The following is a 13,872-nucleotide window of genomic DNA, read 5'->3' on the forward strand; positions in this document are numbered from 1 at the left end:
TGGATTAGGGCACTCTCGCATGCTGTTCTCCCGCTCGTCAACATCGGCAGAGCCACCTTCCTTGAAACTCTAGAAAATAGGAAAAGAGCTGCAGTAATTGGGCCTTACACTTCACTTTTACCTCAGGGCGGTCTTCTAAACTCGAAAGGAGAGCACCAGGCAATACAGAATCAAGTTGCAAAGACTACGAAAGGTATTTTTTTGTATGTGCCCATTGGTTTTTGTTATTTCCTAGCATTCAGGGAAACCTCTGCCATATCACTAGCTGAACATAAACTCAAGAGCTAAATCCCACATGGTACACGGACTAAATCCTAGAGGTAACACTTTAAAATATTCATATACTTATTGTGCAGCAATAGATTACAAGATAAAGAAACAAAGAAGAAATGATGGCCAATGCAAAGAAACAAGATAAAAATGCAGAAATCATTAATGAAGAAGACCAGATTTGGTCATATCGGGCAAAGATTTTTAAAACATGATCTTTAATATGCTCAATGAAATAAAGGGAACACAGAGAAAGAGACACAGTTTAGGAAGAAAACAATGAATGCACAATAGGAGAAGCTCAAAAAAGGAGATATAAATTTTTAAAAAGACAAAAGCAAACAGAAATGCTGGAATTAAAATCTGCAATAACTGAAATGATAAATTCCTTGGAGGGTTTCAACAGATTAAAACTGGCAGAAAAAAAGAGTCCGTGAACTCAAAAACAAAAAAAATTGAGATCATTCAGGCTGAGAAGAAGAAAGGAAGCTAGAATGAGCCTGAGAGATGTGTGGAACAACATAAAGCATATCTGTATATGCATTATTTGAATTTGGAAGCATTAGAAAGAGAACAAAATGAGAATGAGACAGAGGGAATATTAAAACAAATAGCAACAGAAAAATTCCAATATGTAAGAGAAGACATGAATATATATATCCAAGGAGCCTAATGGACCCCAAACAGGATAAACTAAAAGAGACCTGCACCCAGGCACATAGCTTAAACTTTTGAATGCCAAGGGCAAGGCAAGAGTTCTGAAAGCTGCAAGAGAAAGACAATGTGTTATGTACAGGAAATCCCCAATAAGACTGTCAATTTATCATCAGAAATTTTGGAGGCAAGAAGGAAGTGGGGTAATATGTTTATAAACCTGAAAAAAAATATATATCAACCAAGAACTTAATATCTGGTGAAACTTATTTCAAAATGAGGGGTGATTAAGGCATTCGCATATAACAAAAACTGAGAGAGTTCATCATCACTAAACCTGCTGTTTTTGTTTCCTAGACTACTCAATCAAATATCATGAAATGGGTCAGGTTGTACAATGGTGATTTATTTACTCACAGTTTCTAGGTTAAGAAATGTCCAAATCAAGGCATCATCAAGGCAAAACTTTCTTCCCAAAGACTGTGACATTCTAGGGTTGTCTGCTGGTGATCCGTATCTTGCGAGGTGGCAAGGCACATGGTGGCACCTTTTGGTCTCTCCCCTCTCCTCCTGGATCTTTTGATATTTGTCTACTGGCTACTCCCTGTGGCTATTCAGTTTATGTCTGAATTTCATTCTGCATATAAAGGACTCCAGTAATAGGATTAAGACCCCTCCTAATTGAGGTGGGCCATTCCTTAACCTAAATATCCTCATAAAGATGTCCTATTTACAATGGATTTATACCCACATGAATGGATTAAAATTAAGAATATGTCTTTCTGGGGTTATATATAACTTCAGCACTACACACGTTACCAATGCTAAAGGGAGTTATTGAGATAGAAAGGAAATATACTGTTCTAGTTTGCTAGCTGTGAGAATGCAATATACCAGAAACCGAATGGCTTTTAAAAAGCGAAATTTAATAAATTGCAAGTTTACAGTTCTAAGGCCAAGAAAATGTACCAATTAAAACAAGTCTATGGAAACGTTCAATCAAAGGCATCCAGGGAAAGATACCTTGGTTCAAGAAGGCCGAGGAAGTTCAGGGTTTCTCTCTCAAGTGGGAAGGCAAATGGTGAACACAGTCAGAGTTCCTCTCATCTGGAAGGGCACATGGCAAACACGGCACCATCTTCTAACTTTCTCTCCTGGCTTCCTGTTTCATGAAGCTCCCCGGGAGGCGTTTTCCTTCTTCATCTCCAAAGCACTGGCTGATGGACTCTCTGCTTCGTTGTGCTGCAACATTTTCTGCTCTCTCTGATCTCTCATTCTCCAAAATGTTTCCTCTTTTATAGGACTCCAGTAAACCAATCAAGATCCACCCAAGTGGGTGGAGACATGTCATCAACTAATCCAGTTTAACAACCACTCTTGATTAAATCACATCTTCAGGGAGATGATCTGATTACAGTTTCAAACGTACAGTACTGAATAGGGATTATTCTACCTTTATGAAATAGGATTTAGATTAAAACAAGGCCCTTTCTAGGGGACATACATCCTTTCAAACCAGCACAGATACTAAGTAGTAGATTGATGCAGGATAAAGAAATAAATAACTTTGGTGAAGGTAACCATATGGTAATTGTAAATGACAGTACTATTGTACTATATTTTTTGGTAGGCCACTGCACTTTTCACTTTCTACCAGTTCTAAGATGCAAATGAAATTCAAATGAATTAGAAATCTATGGGTGTGGGCATACAATGTCTCAAGATAAAATCTGTAAGAATTACAACATAAAGGTTGGGGAACAGAGAGTTATAGGAACATTGTTATGTCTTTGCTATTGAAGTTAACTTGATATCAAGACAATTTCGATTATTTTAGATTAAAGTGTTTAGATTTAGAAAATAAAAGGATGAAAAATTATATTAATCTATCTTAGCTCTTTAGTTCACTATTTGCATGATATATATATATATATATACATATATATATATAGTGTGTGTATATATGTGTGTGTATGTAATATGCATATATATATATATATAGTAAACTTTAAGTTGAAAACTGTTAGAAAGGACAAAGAAGTCCACTTTATATTGATAAATAGGTCAAATTAACAATAATAATAATAATTATAAGAATATATTGTACCTAAGATAGAGCCTTAAAAGGTAAGAAGCAAATATTAACAGATTTGAATAGAGTAATAGATGGTTCTACATTAATAGTAGAAGGCTTCAACACACCACTTTCAGTAATGGATGCAACATCTAGAGAGGAGATCAACAAGGAAATAAGAGACTTGCATAATCCTAATAAGCCAGTAGATCTCTCAGACATATATAGAACACTTCACTCAGTATCAGCAGAATACAAATTCTTCTCTAATGCACATGGGTCATTCTCCAGGGTAAACCATATGTTAGGTCACAAAATAAATCTCAATACATTTAAAAACAGTGAAATCATTTAATATATCTTCTCCAGCCACAATGGAATGAAGCTAGAAAACAAAAACAGAATAACAATTGAAAAATTCACAAATATATGGAAATTAAATTACACACTATCAAGAAACCAGTGGGTCAAAGAAGAAACCACAAGGAAGTATCTTGAGGTGAACTGAAAGCACAAATACTAAAAGTTACGGGATGTAGCAAAGGCAGTGCTGAGAGGGAATACTGTAGCTTTAAATACTTACATCAAAAAGAAGAATGATCTCAAATCAGAGATCTAACCTCACCAAAGGAAGATCTAGAAAAAGAAGAGCAAATTAAATTCAAAGTGAGCAGAAGGAAAGAAATCACAAATATTAGAGCAGAGATCAATGAAATAGAGAATTTAAAAAAACAAACAAACAAAGGAATAGAGAGATTCAAAGGGACCAAAAGTTGGTTCTTTGTAAAGACCAAAATAATAATCAGAAATCTTTCAGGTAGACTGACAAAAAAAAAAAAAAAAAAAAAAAAAAAAAAGAGAGAGAGGATGCAGGTAACAAAAATCTGAAAACAAAGTGGGGGGCATTACTACCAATACCACAGAAATTAAAAGTGAATATAGTAGGGTAATATGAACCGCTGTATGTCAAAAACGTCGATAGCCTAGATGAAATGGATCTGTTCCTAGAAACGCACAAACTACCTACACTAACTCAAGAAGAAATAGATCAACTTAACAGACAAATAGTAAAGAGATTGAATCAGTAATCCAAAATGTGCCTCCAAAGAAAAGCCAGGGACCAGATGTTTTCATAAATTAATTTTATGAAATATTCCAAGAAGAATTAATACCAATCCTGCTCAAATTTTTCCAAAAAATTGAAGACAGCATACTCTCCAACCGTGTGTATGAGAATATCAGCCTCATTCCAGAGCCAGATAAAGATACTACAAGAAAATAAAATTACAGACCATTATCCCTTATATGTAGAGATGCAAACAATACCAACAGAATTCTAGCAAACCAAATGCAACAGCGCATTAAAAGAATTATATGCCATGGGCAGGTTGAATGTATCCCAGGTAGCGAGTTGTTCACAATAATAAAATCAACTAACGTGATACTACACATAAATGTAATGTGGTGGTAGTGGGGGACATGATCATCCCAATTGATGCAGAAAAGAGCATTTGGCAAAATCTATCACTTCTAATTTATAAAAAACCCGAGAAAACCAGGAATGGACGGAAACTTTCTCAACATGGAATATAGGAAAATCTCACAGCTAACATCACACTTACTGGTGAAGGACTGAGAGCTTTCCTACTAAGTAAGATCAAGAACAAGACAAGAATGCATATTGCAATTGAACAACGTACTGGAAGTTCTAGACAGAGAAATTAGGTAGGAAGGAGAAAGAAAAGGCAGTACAATTTGAAAGGCAGAATAAAACTTCCCCTATTTGCAGATGACATGATCCTGAAACAAACACCACAAAGCTACTAGAGCTAATAATGTGGAGGGTATAGATCAGCCTGACAAAAGTTAGTATTGCTTCTAACCACCAGTAATGAACAATCTGAAGAGGACATTTTTATTTAAATCCATTTATAATAGCAACTAAAAGATTCCAGTATCCAGGGTTAAATTTGACCAAGGATTTAAACATGGAAAACTGGAAAACATTGCTAAAAGAAACAAAAGAAGACCTAAATAATGGAAAGGCATTCTTTGTTCATGGAACAGAAGACTAAATTTTGTTAGGATGTCAGTTGTACGCAAAGTGATTTACAGATTTAATGCAATCCAAATCAAAGAAGCCTTCTTTGCATATATGTAAAAGCCAATCATCACATCTATATGGAAAGCAGGGGACTTCAAATTGCCAAATCTATTTTGAAAAAGAAGAATAAAAGTGTAGGTCTCATACTTTCCAACCTTAAAACTTATTACAAAGCTACAGTAATCAAAAACATCATGGTCCTGGCACAAGGACAGGCATCTACACTAATGGAATCAAATTCAGATTTCAGAAATAAACACTCACAGCCATATCCAATTAATTTTTTACAAGGGTGCCAGGTCCACGCAATGGAGGAAAAAACAGTCTCTGCAATAAATGGTGATAGGAAAACTGGATATCCATATACAAAAGACTTAAGGTGGAACTCTACCTCACAGCAGATACAAAAATCAACTTTAAATGAATCAGTGACCTCAAATGAAGAGCCAAAACTGTAAAACTCCTAGAAGAAAACCTAGGGAAGTATCCTCTGGGCCTCGAATTGGGCAATGGTTTCTTAGACTTTACACCAAAAGCACAAGCAATCAAGGGGAAATTTGGTTAAAAGCTGAAATTTTAGCTTGTGTATGTGTTCCTAGAATTTAAAAAAATGCAAAAAAACAATAACAGGTCTATAGAACACAAGCATTGAGATAATGTAAATTATGGTCTTTAGTTAATAGTATACTTATAATAGTATTGTTTTGTTTATTTTAACGAAGGTACTGCACTAATTCAAATTGTTAATAACTGAGAAAACTGCCTGAGTGCAGAGGTTAAGTGGGGACTCTGTATTTTCTGCATGTTTTTTTCTGTAAAAGTAAATAAATAAAAGGAACATGTTTGCACAGGTGTCTGGTACTTAGTAATTTCTCACTATGTCAAAATATACCCCCTGTTGAGTCTGAATTATTCCTGCTCTGTGATAACCACTTTCCTGTGCTGTTCAGAAGGGACAAGAAGCAGACTCTAGGTATGTACAGTTTTACACTTATTTCTGTATTCCAGGGTCTGAAAGAGATTTTAGTGACCTGCTGAGTCAGGAACTTGTCCTTCTTAGGGCGAAGCTTAGGCAATAGCAGGGATTTCTCAATGGACAGAAAGATTTGGAAAATCAGCAGGCCAAATCCTCAAAAGTCTCTGCCTGCCATTGGCCACTCTTGACAAAGAAAATTGAACTTTTCATTTTGGCATGTTCTATAGTAAATCTCATTTGTTTTTCTTGATGGTCTAGACTAAAATGAATAATGATGCTCTCTAAATATGCAATCTGGGATTAAGGTTGACACCCAGTGATGAGACTAATTTCATTTTGGTTAGTATTTTCTGGGGCTTTGGCTGGGATGTCTGAGGTTGTCAAATGTTATATTTGAAAAGATTAAGCCCCTTAGATTTGATGGAATTTGTATGCTCTATTCATCTATAAAACATGAGTGTCTTTGAATTTTTAGCCTTAGATATTAATAATAATGCTTCTAGATGAAAACAAAGAAAGGTATTTTTGTTGAAGTCTGAAATGGAATTTATGGAGACCTTAATAATACCTCTTAGTGCTTCATTTGAAAACATTGGGACACAAACATGTCATTTTGTGAAATATAATCCAGATGAGTGTTTTGCAGTTATGTATTCAATTTTCTATGAATTTAATACCTTGATTACATAGTGTTAACAACCAATGATGTTACAAGGTAGTTCTCTCACTCAAAAGCATTCTTGCTTTTTTGTTATTTTTAACATTAAAATTTAAATTCCATTTTTGCATTTTGTTTGACATTAAAATTTAATGTATGTGTTACAGTGTTATGAAATCTCATTGTCTTTCTTGTAATGTCAATCTTCCCTCCACGTTTGCAAATAGTGTCCACTGCCTATGAACAGACAACTTGAGTTTCACTGGAAAATTTAAACTCTTTGTTTTAAAGAGTTGGCTAGCACTAATCTAAAAACATCATTTTTACTTTTATTATTAGAAATCATTAGCTTCCTTTGTGATGAGGACATAAAACAAAATATTCAAAGCCATTCATATACAGTCTTTTACCAAAGTCATATGAGGTAGATTAAACTTTTCTATTGATAAATCCAGGACAGTTAAGAGATATGGCTTCTTTTGTTTTATAGCTCATCAAATTAAGGAAAACAAAGTATTTCCACCATTGTATAAAAGAATAAAATGTTAACCAAACATGGAGGAGAAAAGGAAGTACGTTCATGTTGATGCTGGAATGGTAGTAACTTCAAAGTAACCAATGGAAGCAAATAATTCAAATGAAATGCAGACTGGCTTAAAATAATGTATTTGTTGTTTGTGCATTTATCTATTTGGGATTCCTTAAATAGCAGAAGATTCTATTTCTTTAAAGACATTTTTGGACTAGACAAAAATTGGACATTTTGCTTACTTTCAGGTTTGGGATATGTTCATACTCAGGGAGTAAGGTAGTAGGATGTATCAGTAAGTTATATTGTTTTAGCATTGTAGTGCGATTGTGTAATCTCCAAGGACCTTTACAGTTGCACAGAAGTGAAGGCAGGTAAACTAAGGCTGAAAGGAAGATGTAAAAGATCAAAATAATGATCCAAAATAGCAACTTACCAAAGTAGTATTTTACTTTCCTGCCTTATCCTTTTACAGAGCGTGGCAGACTGAAAATTGCAGTGCAGGTGCAGGGGTGAGGGGGACAGTGGGGATTGTTATTTCTAATCACTGACTATAAAGGAGAGACAAGAGGAAGCCTGCCAATGGGAGCGGAATATTGTTTTGTTTTTTTTAATATGGGAGAGATTAAGCATATTTATATTCTGTGGGGATTATCCCTGATTAACTAGTATTATTCCGCACAAGAGATTAGACAGCTTTGAGAGATTTCTTCAAACCTTGCATAGAAATTGGCAATGTTGAACTTGCAAAAGAACAAAGAGAAAGATAAGAGAAAAGAAAGAATGTGGGCTTTTAGGAACTTAATTGTAGAAAATGACAAAGGATACTAGGGAATAGTATCGTCCTGGAAGAAAGTACGGTTCTATTAGAAAGGGAGACCTTCCCGTTTGTTTCTTATAATCTAAATAATCGGTTTTTTGCAATTATGAGATGGCGGTACAATATTGTTAAAAAAATCCATTTTATATTTATCATTCCCTTTTCCATATGGATAAAACTCAACAGCAGTTTTACTTTTTGCTCTTAAGTTTGGGTTGACCTACTAAGGTTTTTCTCCTTCTCAATCAGTTCTCATCTCAGGGCAATTCATCTTTTGACCTCACTGCTGTTTCAGCTCTTTCTCATTCAGAATTCACCAATGAATTCCTGTCAAAGGTTCTTCTAATTTCCAGCTTTGTGGTAAGCAACATTTTTGGATGGTCCCCTGTTCCTGAGACTTATATAAAACATCACGTCATTTTGTGCTCCTTCAACCTCTCTGATTTTATAATCATGCTAAGGCTCTTTTCTAAGTTTCTGTTTTAAGATGTCTTTCTCTTAAGGGTTCTATAACTACCCTCTTAAATTCTCACTCAACATACTCTGCTTTAATGATTTCATCTACTGTGATGCTGCCAAAAATCAACTACCATTTAAATGCACTAAATCTCTATTTAGAGCAACAATTTATAGAGGCTCACTATCAGAACAGAAGACTCCAACTTTTTCCCAAAACCTCAAAGTTCTCCTTTTCCCTGTCGAGCCTGTGATATTAGAATATGCAATTTAGCTACCTAAGGAAAAGATGTTAGGCAATGGAGTTGTCAGCAACGAAAGGAATATTTAATTTAAAAGCCAGATTAGGAAATCACCTTGTGAAAAGGGAGAAGAACTCAATACCTTAAACCAATAACTCAGACGGGAAAGGGAGGAAATAAGTATAATGAAAGTCACCATATCTTAGAAGTACTGTAAATATGTGCCCTCCTGGAAATTGTGAAATAAGCACGAGACAATTATTGACAATGCTGATGAACTAAATATAAGTTGTTGTAGAAACCTGAGAATGTTTTATGAAAATATAAATCAGGAAGTTTGGAATTAAATTTGATTAGCTTTACGTTTTCCTTACAAGCAAAACTGAATGACTGCTAAAAAGTAGATTTAAGTGGCACATGTCAATTCTATTACTTCTCTCTGGCCATATGAGGGCAGCAAGCTGTGTGGCACTCTCCGCACAGAATCTATCCTGTGTGATGGATGCCAGTAGAGGAGGGTTTACTGATCTCTTCATCAGAGCTTTGAGATGGGAATCAGTAAGCCTTCATCTCTTCATATTTCCTATCCCTGGATATGGGTGAGCTGCTGCAGGGATAGAAGTTACTTTGGCCGTTGAAAAAGAGTGGCGGGATTCTATTCACAATCTGAATTTGTGGTTATTGTTGGACCAGGGATTTGAGTGATTTGCCAAAGAACAAGGCTTTATTTGTGGTTCTTAGAGGGGAGGGAAAACTCTTAAAGTCCAAGCTATTTTGGCCTAATAACAGCATACCCTTCAGAAACTGTGCCAACCACTGCAGAGGGTTTCTCCTCAGCAAACATCACTCACCTAAGTCCCCTTCTAACAGAGCTCTCTGTGACTTGGGATTAGTGCCACACATGCCAAGCCTCTCCCAACTGTGAGTAATTGGGGTCCATGGTGATCAAAGGAGTATACCTTGTACTGAAAAAAAAAAGGTCATCATCTCGCCATCTTTCTTCTAGTTAAGCAAGGTTTAAACTTCATCATTATCCTTCACGTTCATTTCCAAGCCTAAACAGCATCTCTTCTATCTTTGGAGTCTTAATAACAAGTTGAGTCAGTGGTACCAGTGTCAAAGTTTGGATAAATGATAAACGATGTTTTAGTGCAGTTATTTCCTGAAGACAGCAGGCATTCTTACAGATATGTCTTTAAACACACAATTTTCTTTCTCTGGGATGGCCTTCTCTTTTTATCCCCACATGCATCTTTCCCAACCTTTGTTAAATATCACTGACTCTATGAAAACTGATGGAATCCCCCCGGCAGATTTAGTTATCCTCTGATTTATCCTCTTGTGGTACTTTGTACTCTCGTCTGTCAGAGCACCTATCCTGTTCAACTATAAATGCATCTCTCTATTTCTACGTATATAAACATTTGTATATGTACATAGGACTGACCCAATAGCTTTGAGACCCTGGAGGGCAGAGCTTTGGAATTAATCTTCATGTCCCCAGCACATAGCCTTTTGTTGGTCCATAGCAGTGATCAATAAATGCATGCTTGAAAATCTGTATAAGAGATGAAAGGCTGAAAGTGCTCCTGGTTTTTGTCTTTGGAGAATAATGTCTTTGTGGTCTTTCTCCAACAGAAAACAGAGGATTTGGTGTAATTTTTAAAAGTATACTCTACCAAGATAAAAGATTGTTACCCTTTTAGGCTGACCTTTTGAACCTAAAGCCAGTTTATCAAATTAAGATTCTTGATATGATGAGTTTTAGGAAGGATTTTATGTAATGGGATTTAGTTACCTTAAGCGAATGTAGATGAATATGAGTCTTAGCCAATATTTTAACATGTTAATTCATTGCTGACTCTCCAGGGTAAGGGAGTACATAACCCTTAGTCCAATTTCACCATGATGAATTGAGCCTTTCTCCAAAGAGGCAGAGGATAAAATAAAATTTATTATTTCAGATATAATCCTGCAAATTGTATTTATATTTAAAGCAAGTAATTCAGTGCCATAACTCTTGATATTCTGCTAAAACGGATATTTGGTGTCATTATAATGATATTTGCTAAAACAGAAATTTTAGATAAATTGTTAAACAGCTACTCTGTGCTCTGGATTCCATGGCATGGAACATATCACAAAAATAATATGCTTATTCTGGCCTTGGGATGCTTAATATTAAGCTAAAATTTTAAGAAAATGAATTACTGGGCAATACATTTCTACTGGAAAGAAAGAGAAGAATTGCTGAGTAACCCAAGGAAGTATCCGGATGGCCAGTCCAGATTTCTGACTGAGAATTCCACATGGGTAACATCATCAGCAAACAGTGAAAATCTCAGGGCCCTTTGCTTTCCCACTGGTGTTGGGCTGATGTTATAGGGAAGTGGGGTTTCATGGTGGTCAAGATTCAGGCCCTTTCTAGATGCTGGGTAGAGGCATTAGGACTTCATGTGAAAAGTCATGGGCGACATTAGAAGTTCTTAGGCAGGAGAAGACATGCCAAAAATAACAGAAATTTCAAAATATTATTTTGGCAGTCATCAGATGCCTTGGATTTGGCAGGGACCAGAGGCAGGATGGTGAGTTTGAGAGTGTCACAACGGTTAAGTTTGGAGCAGTTAGGCTGCTCACAATGTTAATCTAGTTACTGTGCTCTGACTACTTCATGCATAGTTTCGCGAGCCTTTAGTGGCTCCCTGGGTTTAGTTTGTAAATTATTTACAACTCTAACTTAATTGCGTCAGATGTATTATAAAAGACAGCATGGCATGATGAAAAGAACAAGGACCAGTGGTCAGAATGCAGTGTCCCAGCCTCTTTTTAGCCAGTCCTAGCTGCAGGACCTCTGCCAGGGCACTTGGCCTCTTGAGGCTTTCCTTCTCTCATCTGACAGTAAGTGCTTATCCCTCCGTGGGCTCAGTGGCCTTTTCAGACCAACTTCTCTGTGGCTCAGAAGAGTTAATAAAACTTCCGTAATATCTACCTTAGCAATGAGCACCTGAAGTAGGAAGCATATTTTTAATGAATTTGAGGAAAATGTATCTTCACACTTGCTGTTTGGTGGAATAAGGTAGGTGGCAAGTTCGCGATGACTATAGTACAGAGACAATTACCTTCTCCACAAATGTGTTAAATGTAAAAGAGTTTCGCAGAAACTTAACCCTGGAAATGAACGCAGTGTGCTTGTTGCAAAATTTTAGTGCTTTAATTCAGTATGCCTATCTGCAGAGTGATACGTTAGAAAGATCTATCTTAAAAATAACAATACTGTACAATGCATTTAAAATTAAACCACAAATAAGTATAATTTAATCTGGAAAAGATGTCATGTCACTATATAATTATGCATATTAATAAATGTGGCTATTACCTATTAAGCTAAATTTGAAATAAAAATATATTTGAAGATAATGGATCTATATTTCACTCTAGTTTCCTATTTTTATTTTGCAAGCCTTTCTTGATTATTATCAGTTTGTTAACCTCTCTAATATGGACACAACTGTATAAAACAGATGTCTAAAAATAAATAGCTCCCTGGTATCATTTCCCTAAACTGAAGTTTAAATTTGATCACTGTAGGAAATGATTTATAGGGAACATCATGTGAAACATGTCAGAGGACCAAGAGAAAGAGTAAAGATAAGATTTCTAATGTCATAAAACCAAACAAATCATTATAACGTCTAGACAGAGTTCAAAGACATGGTAGAAAATTTTTGAAAAATTGCTTTTATATATCAAACCAAATATTTGATTTGTGTAAGCACCATTTAATTTTCAAACCAGTGAAATGAGGCATTGCCTGGAGTTCAGTTACTTGAAAAAGTCAAAGGAAAAAAGACATTTCTCTTTTTTTAAGAAATGATTCCTGGGATTATTTTTCTTCAGTCTACACATAATTTTAAGGCCTAGAAAAATATTCCTAATAATCTGGTGTAAGTAGCACCGTCATTACTGTCTCCTAGAAAGCTTGGTAAAATTGCAGGTTCATGTGTTTTTTCCCAGATACATCCACTTTGAAGAAGTTCTTCTCATGTTTATTTTGCATGCTGAATTTAAAACTACTTTTCTAGAAATACTCTTCATTCTTATCCTACCTTCGGAATATTTTTACTTGTCACATGATTCTGGGTGTTGGGAAGGAGCGTCCTGAATTTGAAAGTTGAAGAATAGGCATCTGCTTGGTTACCCAGGAAGAAAATTGAAATAACCGGGTGGTTTATTAGCCACAGATGGGCTTTTCCATCTTTTACTTTCTAGTTTCTCTATTAAATTGAGGAATATATTAAATAAGCCCTTTCTAATTATTAACCCTCATGAGTGACCTTTGCCTATGCATTTATGTTACGTAAAACAATGTATCAGTTATTAGAAACTAACAGTTCTATTTTACTTTCACAACACAGATTTTGCCCGAAGGAATTTTCTCAGAAGTTGTGCTTATGCTCAGTATTTTTTTTTTCCCTCTATAGGATCACCAAATCCATTTTCAAATTCTATAGGATTCATGGTCTTTTAAAAGTTAATTATTAGCACCGGCTCTGGTTGCTTAAAATGGATGCTGGCATATTTGGAATATATTCCACAGCCTATGCTAATGATACTGCCATTTGAGTGATTGAAGAGTCTTCTCAAGAAATGTTTGAGATCATTGTCCTTTGCATGTAGACAGCTTTATGAGACTTAAGTCCCTCTTGAATAATAATTTTAGGCTTATGCGAGATCTCATGATTTATTGCATTCTTCAGTGGCTTAATTCAATGACCATCTCTATGTTCATGTCAATACAGGTCTATAAATATTGTGAAATGATTGGGTGTTCAATTTCTGAGACCAAACCTTCTCATTCCTTGACTCCTTACTAATACTGTAGCGCTGATAAAATTAGGTGACTAGTGCCAATGTCTTCAATTCATATTCCTTTTTCTTGTCCAGTGTTCTGTTTTTAGCTCTGTGCATTCTTTTGGTAACATCCCTTCCCATACTTTATTTCAGAAAGGAAGGAGCCTTCTCGACTTTGAATAATCTGATTTTTTGTGTGTGTGGTCTTCTCATGACTGCAGTTTCCTGAGCACAGATG

General features: G+C 35.5%; 1 protein-coding gene across 1 annotated transcript in view; it reads left to right on the forward strand.

Annotated features, from left to right (window-relative positions):
• Positions 1 to 13,872, forward strand: part of MDGA2 (MAM domain containing glycosylphosphatidylinositol anchor 2) — a 932,919-nt gene that overhangs the window by 347,371 nt on the left and 571,676 nt on the right. The gene's annotated exons all lie outside the window — the stretch shown is intronic.

This window comes from Tamandua tetradactyla, chromosome 14 (assembly GCF_023851605.1).
Source record: "Tamandua tetradactyla isolate mTamTet1 chromosome 14, mTamTet1.pri, whole genome shotgun sequence".
NCBI classification, from domain to species: Eukaryota; Metazoa; Chordata; class Mammalia; order Pilosa; family Myrmecophagidae; genus Tamandua; species Tamandua tetradactyla.